We start from the raw sequence: 12388 nt of genomic DNA on the forward strand, positions 1-12388 counted from the left end.
AATTTAAAAAAAAACCCATTTTGCTCAGGCTGGTTGTGTTTTCATTTAAGGCTAAATATAAAATGTGTATAAATAAGTCCTAATTTCTTTTCCTTTTTTTTGAAGAAAAAAAGTAGGGGTGCTCACTAACTGGAGGAGGACATGGGGGAGACCTATTATGGTAGAACCAATGAGATTGGCTCCTCACCTGGACTCAGTAGAAATGGAGAGAAGCAACTTGATTTGATCTGCTTGCTGGAGGAAGAATTAAGACATAATGATGGACTGGATGGGAGAGGGAAGGGAGGAATGAAGAGTGACCCCTAGGTTTTTAGCCTGAGCAAATGGATGGTGCCATTTACTGAAATGGAAAAACTCGAGGGAGGAGCAGGTATGGGAAGTGTGTGGAGGTGGGAATTAAGAATCTATTTTGAATGGAGGTGACATAACTGACTTCAAGACTTACTATAAAGCTGTAGTAAAGAAGCCTGCATGGTACTGGTGAAAGAATAGACAAATAGATCATGGAACAGAATAGAAAGCCCAGAAATAGACCCACATACATATACTCGGCTGATCTTTGACAAAGGAACAAAGACTGTACAATGGAACAAAGGTAGTCTCTTTAACAAATGTGCTAGAACAAGTGGACATCCACATACAAAAAAAAAAAAAACCCTACAAACAGGCCTTACACCTTTCACAAAAAAATAACTGAAAGGGAATCACAAACCTCAATGTAAAATACAAAACTAAACCTCCTAGAAAATAACATAGGAAAAAATCTAGATGACCTTGGGTATGGAGATAACATTTTTGATACCAAAGACACAATCCATAAAAGAAAGGATTGATGAGCTGCACTGCATTAAAATTAAAAACGTCTGCTCCGCAAAAGAGACTATAAAGAGAATGAAAAGACAAGCCACAGAGCAGGAGAAAATATTTGAAGACCTATCTGATGAAGAATTTAACCAAAATATACAAAGAAGTCTTAGAACTCAACAAGAAAACAAAAAAGCCAATTTAAAAATGTTTAAATGTAGGTTCAAAATGCTCTTTATTTTTTTTAGTTTTTTAAATTTATTTTTTATTTTTTAAGCAGGCTCCGTGCCCAGTGTGGAACCCAGTGTGGAACCCAGTGTGGAGCCCAATGTGGGGCCCAAACTCACAATCCTGAGATCAAGAGTCAGACACTCAACCATCTAAGCCACACAGGTACCCTCAAGATGCTCTTTAAACACAAATGTGTAGATATCAAGTTGGCCACTAGCTATGTGTATCCGAAGTTCAGAAGAAAGTTTAGGCAACAGACATATAAATTTAAAATCATCACTCTATGGGTGATATTTAAAACCTGAGAACTGAAGTAGATCACCTAGACTAGAGACAGTATGGGAAGAGGAGGAAAGGACCCATGAATGAGCCTGGAACAGAGGTCAAGGAAAGGAGTGGAGGTCAGCAAAACAGACCCAAAGAAACAGCTAAGGAGGTGGGAACAAACCAAGGAGAGTATGGCAGAGCAGCCAGAGGAAGGCAGGGTTTCAAAAAGAAAGCAAATGCTGCTGAGCAGTTGAGAAAAAGAAGATAAAGATGTGCTGGTTGATGAGTTCTGTTTCACGTGAAAGCAAGTTTGGATTATTCTCTTGAGAAGTTTTGCCATAAAGGGGACAAAAGAAGTGGAGGGAGATGTTCAAGCAAAAGGGCGGTTGGTTGGTTGGCTGGTTTGGCTGGTTGGCTGGCTGGCTGGCTGGTTGGCTGGTTGGCTGGCTGGCTGGCTGGTTGGCTGGTTGGATGGCTGGCTGGCTGGCTGGCTGGTTTGGCTGGTTTAGCTGGCTGGCTGGCTGGTTGGCTGGTTGGATGGCTGGCTGGCTGGCTGGCTGGTTGGCTGGTTTGGCTGGCTGGCTGGCTGGTTGGCTGGTTTGGCTGGCTGGCTGGTTGGTTGGTGGGTTGTAGTTTTTTTAGCAATGGAGAGGAGGAGAGTTTGAGGCTAATGAAGGAGGAAGGAAAGGAAGGGACAGAAGGAGCGCAGCCCTTGAGAGGTGGCATGGTGAGGGGGTGCAATCTGGCACATGGTGGAGTGGCTGGCCTTTGGTAGATGAAGGAATGCTTCTTCCACTGGAAGAGAAGATAGGGAAGACATGGGGAGATGTGTAGCTTGTTTCGTGGTGAAAAGCCACAGCAGAGGGGCTGTGGAGAGGGTAGCTTTGAAGGGAAAGTAGAAGCTTTTACACAGCCCTCTTCAACTTGCCCTTTTGCTTTTGTTTTTCTTTCTTTTTTTTTAAACCAAGTTTCCATGGGCTAGCACAGAATCCTGGAAGCTCCATTTATGCACCCTTTAGTTACTGGGTTGTGGGGAGGTAGGGGAGCGCGTGGACCCAGGCATTAGTTACTTCAGAAGCATCCCAGTATGTTATCAGTGTGGATGGTGCATAGCCTGCCCGCCGAGGGTCAGCCCTGGGAGAGTAGGCGCCTTCCGGCCCTGTGTGCTCCTGCTCTCTACTTTGTTCCAAGGTATAGGAAACATCACCGCTTCAGGTCATCTCTCATGAGGCTTGGCATTTTGTCTCTCTGTTTCCCTGGTTAAGGTTCCTTGGTTCTTGTTCTTGTCAGGCTAGCCAAACTTTCTGTTTAGGACAAACACCCTTCTTGAGAAAAGTCCCAGTCTCTGCGGAGAATAGCTGGCGTGGTTGCAGCTATCTATGATATAAAGGGAGAGGGGCTGGCGGGGACAGTTCACAGCCTTTCATTTCAGGTCTTTGAAATCCCATGAAAATGCAGATGAGAAAGCACATCTTGAACTTTTGAGGCTCTTGCCTGAGTGGATTAACGAACCCTGTTTACTAATATCTCTCTGCCCCCTTTGGAGGACCACGGCCTTTAGAATTCCATGCTCTCTTTGCTTTGAACAAAGCCTTCAGCTTGCTGCTCTTCTGATCACAGCATGAGAGCAAGCTTCTTTGCTTTGGTCAAATTTTGTGTGTAAGCCATTTCAGCCCTTTGGCTTATTGTATTTGTGTCATTTGGGGTGAATTCCAGGCACCTTGGGATATCATTTCTTTTTTACTTGCAAATAGATTTCATGAAGAACCATATTAGATTTGGCCAAGTTTTATTTCTAAGTAAGGAGGCCGTCCCATAGCTTAACTGATACAAAGCCAGACATATGATATCTGGTTTTACTGAGGTCCTTATCCAATTTAAACAACATAACAAATGTAAGATATATTTCCTTTTTTATGCATCCTTTGAACAGCAATGACCAGCTCAGACATGGGGACCATTGCCCCACCTTTCACCTGCTAATGCCTCCAAATATCACAAACACTGCTGACTGTTGGCCCATACTCCTCTCACGTTCCCAGCTCACCCCTTTGTGCTTGCTAACAAAATCTCTATTTTGTTCCACAGAGAATGTGTCCAACTCCAGGAAATGAATCAAATTAGTCTAAATTCATCATGTACTCTTTCTTTTGTTGTGCCAGTGATGAGCAGGGGACCCAGCGCTGGCCTCTGATATGTAAAGAGGTGTGAGGAGGAGGCTTGACAGAGCTGGGGGAGGGGTGGTTTTTTCCTCCCCTGAAAGAGGGAGACCAGAAGAGATTGCCACTCTCTTTTCCCTCCTGCTATGAGGACTTGTGAATTCCAGGGCCCTTGGGATAGCCTTCCTTTGAGATTTGAAAATAGATTTAGTAAAGGACTGTATTTGGAGTTGTGGAAAGGAAGGCCCAAAAGATGGGCAAAGAAACACCCTGAACTGGTGCTGATCCAGTCCTGCCTCAGCCTGCCCCCAGACATCTTGTTTTGTGCAAGAGTCCAGTGCCCTCACTGTTTAAGCCACTTTGGGTTGAGTGTTCTGTCACTTGCAGCTAAAAGCCCCCAGATACACTTGACTTCATAGAACTTGCCTTGTGCTCAAGAGCATTTATAACAAACACTCTTTACCCTGACTCACCAACAACAATTCCCCAACTTACACTTGGCTGTTAAGGCATGGTTCCTTTATAGCCTGTTAAGTTTAGCTAAAGATCCAAGAGTATTATAAAAGCAAAGTATTTTAATTTTTCTGGTTTTCAAGCACACTTTGGCTAAGTGGAATAGTATAAATAAAGTGATTTTTCATTAACTGATCTCGAGAAAAAATGTCAGTATTCCCAAAGAGCCATTTTAGAGTTGTCTTCTTTAAAATGTTTTTAAACCTTTCTGGTTCAGAATTGGAGTTCTTAATTGGGTCAGCCCTTTGGAATTATTGGAAACCAACTATAAACACCCTCTACTATTGCCTGAGGCAGTCATAATGGTTTTTTTTAATTGCTATAAAAACTCACCTGCATTATTAAAAGTCCAAATATTCCTCATTCTTTATGACTTGGCATTTCATAATCTTATTTGTCCATAAGATTTGTCCACTTTATCTGTTTTTATTGCTAGAGGCTTAAATTTTTCTTTATTTCATATGATTATAGTTTTTCTCCTTTCCAACCCACTCCTATCTTTACATCTTATGTCCCTGAAAATGCACGAATATGGCCAAACCTCATTTTGGGGGCTGCTGGGTCAAACACTGTCCTTTTTAGAATTAACTACCAACTGTACTATCTTCAGTTTACCAGAATTTCTATTTTTCATATCTTTGCCTGAGAGTACACTTACGGTGTTTAGGTTAAAGCCAGCAACAAGAAATCCCTGACATTTTGTAATAAGCAAAAACACTTATAAACTAACATTTGCTCAGAGCCTAAAATAAGTCAGGGAACTAGCCTAAATGGAATAAGTACAACTTTCTCTTCCTTCTGAGCTCCAGTTTGTAAGCTGACTGAGGCACGTTTAGTTATTGGCAGAAAGTACAAGTATATCAGCTAACTAAATGAACTGGGGTTGGGGGCATAGAAAGAGTGACAAAGGAACGCTGACCAAGTTAGGGCACAAGTATTTCAGTAAACTCAGTGCAGAATTTGAAAACTGATACGCATCTCCACAAGTGCTTTATTGAACTTCTTTTCGAATTCCACCTACAGCTCTGATTGCGTCAAGCAAGATGAACGGTTTATGGACCATCACTCGAAGAAAAACTAGTAGCGTACCCTTGTTCACTAAAATCAACAAGCATGTAGGAGCCCAGGCCTGCACCGGCAAGTAAGGACTATTACCCTCTTAAGACCTAGCCTGGGGAAGAGGGGTTTCAGAGTTGTCTTGATTGTACCCATGGGATTTTAATTTGGGGAGATGATACAATGAGGCTAATGCCATTGAAGGAAGACCGTTACTACTTACTTCCCAAGGGAAGGCAGCACATCATGCCACACAGGGCCCCATTGGGCAGCACCAGGTTTGATCTGGAGACAGAGGCAGCGAGGGGGAAGCGTGGGCCAGAACCTTTATTGTTTCCCATGGGAAAGGTCAGGCAAGGCAGAGAAAACAGCTCAGGTCAGCTAGCTTGAGTCAGCAGGCTCTGGGCTCTAGAGGAGGTCTCTAGCTGTATGCTACCTGGCCCTGGGTGATTGGGGCAGAGGAATATTGGGTTGGTATGTGAGTTAAATAAAAGATGTGGCTGGGAGTGTGGACTCATGATTGATTCGAGGATTTGTAATATGATTATCAGGTGACACAAAAGCTGGCTCACAGAGGAGAAGTAAACAGCTTTGGCCAGGAGTCTGACCCGGTGACCAGTGAGTACCAAGTAGACAAATACAGAATCTAAGAAAACACGGGACAAAAATTCACATTATCAGGGAGTCTCAGTGCAAACCAGTCCTCTTACATAAAAACACAACTTAGAAACTATACTATGTACCAACAAGCACATGGAAAACCAACCACACAGCTATTCCAGGTTTTAATTACAAAACTGTATAGTAAAGAATTTGGTCTTGCCCCCAAAAGAGGTCGGGCCTTCGCTCTCAGCCTCTGGAATTAATCAATGTCATACCTGATAGGACTGTCTTTGTTTAGGGCACAAGATGGCCACACTGGATCTTTGAGTAGGCGCTGACCCCTCCAGAAAGATGTTATAATTTAGGGTGTGGCTTTGAATCATGTAGTGTCAGTCAACCTTTAGACTTCAACCATGCGGGCAATCAATCAATTGTGCCTACATAATGAAACCCCGTTAAACCAGTTCTGGACACTGATGCTCCTATGAGCTTCCCCAGCTGGGAGAACTCCATGTGCACTGTCACACACAGAAGCCAGGAGGGTAATGCATCCTTAATCCACAGGAGAGAACCATCGAAGCCTCACGTCTAGAACGCTTCCAGACTCTGCCCTATGTGTCTCTTCCTTTGGCTGATTTTAATCTGCCTCCCTTCCCGGTAATAAACCATGGCCATGAATAGAAAAGCTTCAATGAGTTCTGTGCGCCCTTCTAGTGAATGATGGAAACTGACCATTCCATAGGCAGTTGGTGTCAGAAGCGAAGGCAGTCTTGAAAATTCTGACCTCAACCTTTGCAGTTGGTCTAACTAGGTGAACCCTCTACACATGCATAATAGGCAAGTAAGTAAATAAATAAATAAATGTGAAAAGTAAAGAAGGTATTAAATAAAAAAATGGAAAGTTCTCCTGAGGGTCCCACAGTTAACTCTTTCTTTCTAACGTACCTTACTAGACATTTTCTGCACAAATGTTAACGTATATACACACTTTATTGTTTCTTTATCATAAATGATACTGTGCTCTATAGCCTGTTCTAAAATTTCCTTTTATCCCTCCTATTGCATAAATAGCCCTTGTGTCAGCCCACGCCCTGGTAACTTGGATGGCTAGATGCTGTTTGTGTGGCTGTACCATTCTAAGAAGAGAATCAAGTCTCGGTGTTCTTTTGAGATCACATGACTTCACACAGGAGAGCTCTTGGAACAGTGCTGATCACAAAATAAGCAAGGACTCACACATTTGTTATCATCGATTTGTTTGTGATTTAGTCGCTCTCTCTTATGTACGTTGCTCTTTCTGTTTTTTTCGTTTTTATTTCCAACAAGGCTGCAATGGATAACCTCGAGCTTGTATTTCTACCCAGGAATGGAGTTACTGCATCAAAGGGTATGTGCATTTAACGTTTTGCTAGATGTTGTCAAACTGCGCTCTAAAATTGTTATGCCAATTTACATTCCCACCCCTAGCCTGTGATATGCCTGATTCCCCTTCCTCCCAATTACTGAGCATTATCAAACCTTTTAGTCTTTGCCAGTCTGATAGGGTTTTAGAAATTGCATCTCCTTGTAGCTTGCATTTCTTTAATTATTGTGAGGCTGAGTATCTTTTTAATATATTTATTCATTTACTTTATATTTATAGTACTTTTTCTTCCAGCTGCTTAATTCATGTGCTTTAATTTTCTATTTGATTTAAGCAAACTTCCTATGTCATTTGAAACTGGTATCTTGAATGAGAATTAGGCAAAAGGAAAAAGATAGCAGGATGCTTTTCCAGCCCCCATCACATTTCACTATGGCTTTAAACTTCCTTTAAAAAAACAAAAACAAAAACAAAAGGCAAAGCAAAATGAAAAACAATGGACTGGGAAGAGGTACTAATTTTCTCGGGTTGATTGAAGGGCTTTTGTTTGTTTGTTTATTCCTTTCAACTAAATAGAAATCATTCCCTTTATTTCAGCTTATACCCATTTTTCCTGGTTGGAAACCAACCCACCAAGAACTGAATCTTTTTATTCTGTAATTTAAACCCACCTAATAAATAAATATTCTGGTATGTCTCACCCAGTGTACGCGGTGGTAGACAGCAAACTGGTTACAACTTTGTGTCTTGATAAATTTTTTGCACTTTTTCTAAGACTGACTGACTTTACTACAAACAGGTTGACCTGTAATGTCCTAAAGCAACATTGATTTTCAAGTGAATTTCACAGTTCGCAAAAAACGTTTATATAAACTCCTCAGAAATTTGATTCCTCAGAGATTTAATTTCTCCAAAAAAGCAAGGCACCCCCCCAAATGTGGTCCTGCCTTTTCTTCCAAAATTGACCTCCTGAAAGCTTCCCTAACAGGGCCTCTTGTTTTTCCGGTGCACAACCTCTTCCCCTTCTCTCCCTGTTCTCCAAACGTGCCGCAGTCAGTATCTGATGATACATACAGATACTGGCTTATTCCACGTATTTGTGTATGTCCACATCCATCTTTTCTCCCGTGTTCAAAGTTGTAGAGCTCCTCCCGATTAGGTGCTCTACTACTTAGAAATATCTGCACAATGAAGTACATCCACACTCAGCAGCTTAAAGCAACAATAAGCGCTCATTATCTCGCACAGCTTCTGCAGGCCGGAGACCCAGGAGCAGCTCAGCTGGGCTGCAGTCATCCAAATAAAGGCTTACTGGAGCTGAAGGATCTGCTTCCAACATGGAGCACTCTCAGGGCTGGCAAACTGATGCTATATAGTGTCTGAGCATGTGGCCTCCTTCATAGAGCTACTCAAGAGTCTTCATGACATGGTATCTGGCTTCCCCAGAGTGAGTAATCCAAGGGAGGGCAAGGCAAAACCCACAATGTCTTTGATGATCTAGCCTCAGAAGACGTCACACACTCATTTCCCAAATTTCCCATTTGTTACCATAGGGTGGAAAAACTTTCCCTTCTTCCCTTCTAGATTTTTTGGCTGGTCTAATAATTAATGTTAAGACAGATTAACAGGAGAAAAACAAATTTCAAACAAAGGGGAACCCCATAAAAATATGAGACCCAAAGGGCAGCCAGGTGCTTGAAGCTTATATAACATCCAGAGCCAAGGAAAGGGGAGAGGGTCTGGGGGTACAAAGGGGAGGAAAGCCATTCACAGGAAGGCAGAAGAGAAGTTTGGAAAACAAAGGTGTCCTGTTATGCAGATACCTTTCTTAGGTAAAAAGTCTCTCTGGTAATAGCTCTCTTCCTGGTATAGACCCCTTTCCAGTGTAAATTTAGGCAGTTGAAGGGAAGGTAAAGAACTTTTCCTGAATCTGCCAAGTTTTGATTGCCTTTAGGTCAAAATAATCCTTATGCCAAAGAGACATATTTTAGGGTGGCTAAATCTGCTCCCCTTTGTTACATAGATCAACCCTCTACAGGGGCATGAATACCAGGAGGGAGGAATCATTTGTGGCCATCCTGGAGGCTGGCTACCACTGGGATCCAGTCTTTTATTCATTCATTATGTTATGCCTCATAAATCACAGATCTTGGCATAAGTACACTTAAAAGAACTCAACTCAGGGCGCCTGGGTGGCTCAGTCTGTTAAGCGTCTGCCTTTGGCTCTGGTCATGATCCCCGGGGTCCTGGGATGAGTTCTGCATCAGGCTCCCGGCTCAGTGGGGGAGAGCTGGAGGAAGGAGAGCAGGGCAAGGGAGGAGGGAAGGGAAGGAGGAGGGGAAGTCAAGGGAAGGGGGAATCTGGAAGAGAAGGGGAGAGGAGGGAGGGAGCCCGTGACTGTGTGTGGTTCAGGAGCCTTCAGGGAGTTCAGTCCTCTCTCTCTCTCTGTCCCTCTCTTGCTCTCTTTTGTGTGCGAGTGCGCACGCATGCGCAAAAATAAATAAACAAAATCTTTAAAAAAAATTTAAAAAACAGCAACAACTCAACCTGTAGAAATACCCTAGTGAACAGGAAACCGGTCCCTTTAATTAAAACCGATGATACATGTGTAAAAGGACAAGTCTTAGCCCAGATAACCTGGGGAAACATCTTCAAGGCAGAGATGTGCCTGTGGGAAGTTTGCTGTGGAAAGCCCTCTGGACCCTGGTGTGTGGAGAGTGAAGGCAGGAGGACGGGGGCCAGGGAGTTGTAGAACCGTGGCAAGGGCCTCAAGGGCCTCATCTGTGACCCAGGGCAGCGCTGCCCAAGGGATGGGGTATTCCGAGTATTTATACCACGGAAATTGGCAAACGCTGTAAGGCAGGGTTTTTAATCCCTGAGTTGCTCATTTACCAGCACACAAGTGGTCTGTTGAATCCCTCTCTCTGAGACCCAGAATGTTTTATTTTAGCATATTAAAATTTCTAGGAAGTCCTACAATAGGGAATGTGTTTAATTTTGTGGATAAGCATTCCCCAAAGATAGGACATGGATAGACATCTTCGTCCACAGACTCAAGCATATCAGAAGCTATGTAATTTCAGATTCTGACTCCCTTTCTTCCGGACTGATGGGGAAAAGAAAACCAAAACATAATGTCCTTCCTTCCAGGAATTCCCTCACTAGCCCCCCACCCCCACCCCAGGGGTTGTGCCCCAGTTCCAGGTGGCAGGAGGGGTGCTGTTCTGGTTCCGGTTCTCACTCCCTGATCCATCCAGGCACTGCTCAGATGCCCCAGATCCCAGCCCACGTGGCCCTGCCAGGTCTGAAGTCTGGGGCGAGCCCTTCTGCGACTTCCTTGTCCTTGGGAAGGATGCACTCTTTCTCCAGCTCCTCTGTCCACAGCTCTTCCTATTGCCTCTCAGACCTGTTTCACCCATTCTGCCTGGCTCTGGAAAGCTTCCAAGTGCAAACCCTGGTCTGGGTGACCTTGCTGATCTCGTCCTTGGTCCCCTTCCTGGGCTCCACTGAGCCAACTCCCTGAACTCTACCGAACCACACACAGTCACGGGCTCCCTCCTCTCCCCTTCTCTTCCAGATTCCCCCTTCCCTTGATTCCCCCTCCTCCTCCCTACTCTTCCTCTCTGTCTTTTCCTTCCTTCCTCCCTTCCCCTGCACACCTTCCTCCAGCTCAAGAACTTTCCAGGCTGGGGTAAATGCCCCTCTATTCATCCAGACTTTGCTTGAGAATCAGCTGAATTCTCCAAAGGATTTAGGTTTTGAATAACAAAAGCCAGAAAGCCTGGTTGTTTTGTTTTCTATTCTAATAGAAGCCTCCCCTAGGGCTGTGAGCGCTGCACCCCGTTCCAGCTTTAAATGGGGAGGGAAGGCTTGAAATTGGGAGAGAGAGAGTAAAGAAGCTCAGATCTAAAAATACCTTTTGCTCCTTCACACCTGTTTTAACTTCGGAACAGTTTTGGGGAGCACAGTTTGGGGAAACTCTGTAAGTGGCGTCCCACGTGGTCTATGGAGGGACATGCTGGGAGCCACGGAGGTGCCACGGAACGGCTCAGGGCTCACAGCGTGGCACCGGGCAGTGGGGAAGCGCTCTGCAGTCTGGCGGGCCTTCTGGAATGGGTGCACACACCGAAGGAGTCCCGGTGGACCTGAAGTAACTGAGTCCCGGGGGCTGCTGAGGACCAGTGGGGAGAGTGCTGTTCTTGAAAACCCTCTTGCAAGATTCACTGTTGCACTTGTGTTTCCACGGGTAGTGCTTTCTGAGGGGCCGTCCTCACGTTTTAAAGGATCCTGACTCCCACTGTGATAGTCTAGGGTTCTGAAAGCATCCTAAAAGCCCTTGGAAAATTAACATAGCGATCAAGAAGTGACAAAACGTGAAGCCTCCACCAGACTAAAATAAATTCGAACCTGGTTAAATGGGCATGATTTACTAGCGGGCCGTTTCTAAATTGTTTCTTTCCCGCAGTGTTGATATTGGTGCCAGCTATGATAACAAATCCCAGGGCCTTGATAAGGTCAACAAATTACCAAGTGCTAATTGTTTCTGCCAGATGTACGTGAGGAGATAAATAGCACATAAATTAAACTGCAGGGTCTGAGGCTGCCATTCCCCGGCTCACGGCGGCTCTGTGCTCCCCAGCACAATAATTTCCTCTTATCCCATAATTAGACACTTGTACCTTTACAAACGGTACTCCTTAATGAATATGTTACCCTTCCACTGCCCAAGTTAGAAGAGAAGAAAGAAGATAAGGGACAGTAGGCTAATAAATTGAATGTCAATGACATGGTACCCCTTTGTCACCATGGACACGCAGACAGTCTGCCTTGGATTCCATTTGCTCATTACATAGTTACTCCTCTGTCAGGGCCCACGTGTGGCCGGCTCCAGAGCGGGGCCTGCGCCGCTTGGCCCTTTTCAGCACCATGGAGGACCTCGCCTCAGATTCACTTCTAAGTCTTGTTATGCTATCACCTTTATCCAATGACAGCTGAGATGTCTAGACTTTATCATAAATCCCAGTTGTTCCCTTCCCAGCTTCCTATCTGAAGAGTTCAATATTACTACCGCACTATTTTACTAGAAACGCAGACATAGAGCGCAATGCAGTGCGACGGGTTGTTTTCTCTCCTTTTCTCTTCAGCCTCAAGCACCTCTGCTTAGGAGTGTTAACTGGATAATGTTATTTTTCATTAGTCATGGTATGGCAAATGCATTAGAAATTCTAAGGACAGAAATGTGTGCATTCGTTGTTATTTATCCATCTATCCATCCATCCATCCATCCATTTACCCATCCATACATTTACTTCATCATTTTTTCTTTGCATTTCTTTACCAAACACTTTTCGTTCAGACCCTCTACAGGGTGCTAGATGAAAGACGTGTGAGT

General features: G+C 44.1%; 1 long non-coding RNA gene across 1 annotated transcript; it reads left to right on the forward strand.

Annotated features, from left to right (window-relative positions):
* The first annotated feature begins 1096 nt into the window (after positions 1 to 1096).
* LOC141374728 (uncharacterized) lies at positions 1097 to 7006 on the forward strand. The gene is made up of 4 exons (XR_012381849.1): positions 1097 to 1197; positions 4998 to 5115; positions 5582 to 5648; positions 6705 to 7006. It is a non-coding gene; the product is annotated as an uncharacterized lncRNA (long non-coding RNA).
* The last annotated feature ends 5382 nt before the right edge of the window (positions 7007 to 12388 follow it).

The sequence above is a fragment of the Callorhinus ursinus genome, unplaced genomic scaffold, assembly GCF_003265705.2.
Source record: "Callorhinus ursinus isolate GAN/ISIS: 27379988/994484 unplaced genomic scaffold, GSC_fseal_2.0 scaffold2, whole genome shotgun sequence".
Classification (NCBI taxonomy): Eukaryota; Metazoa; Chordata; class Mammalia; order Carnivora; family Otariidae; genus Callorhinus; species Callorhinus ursinus.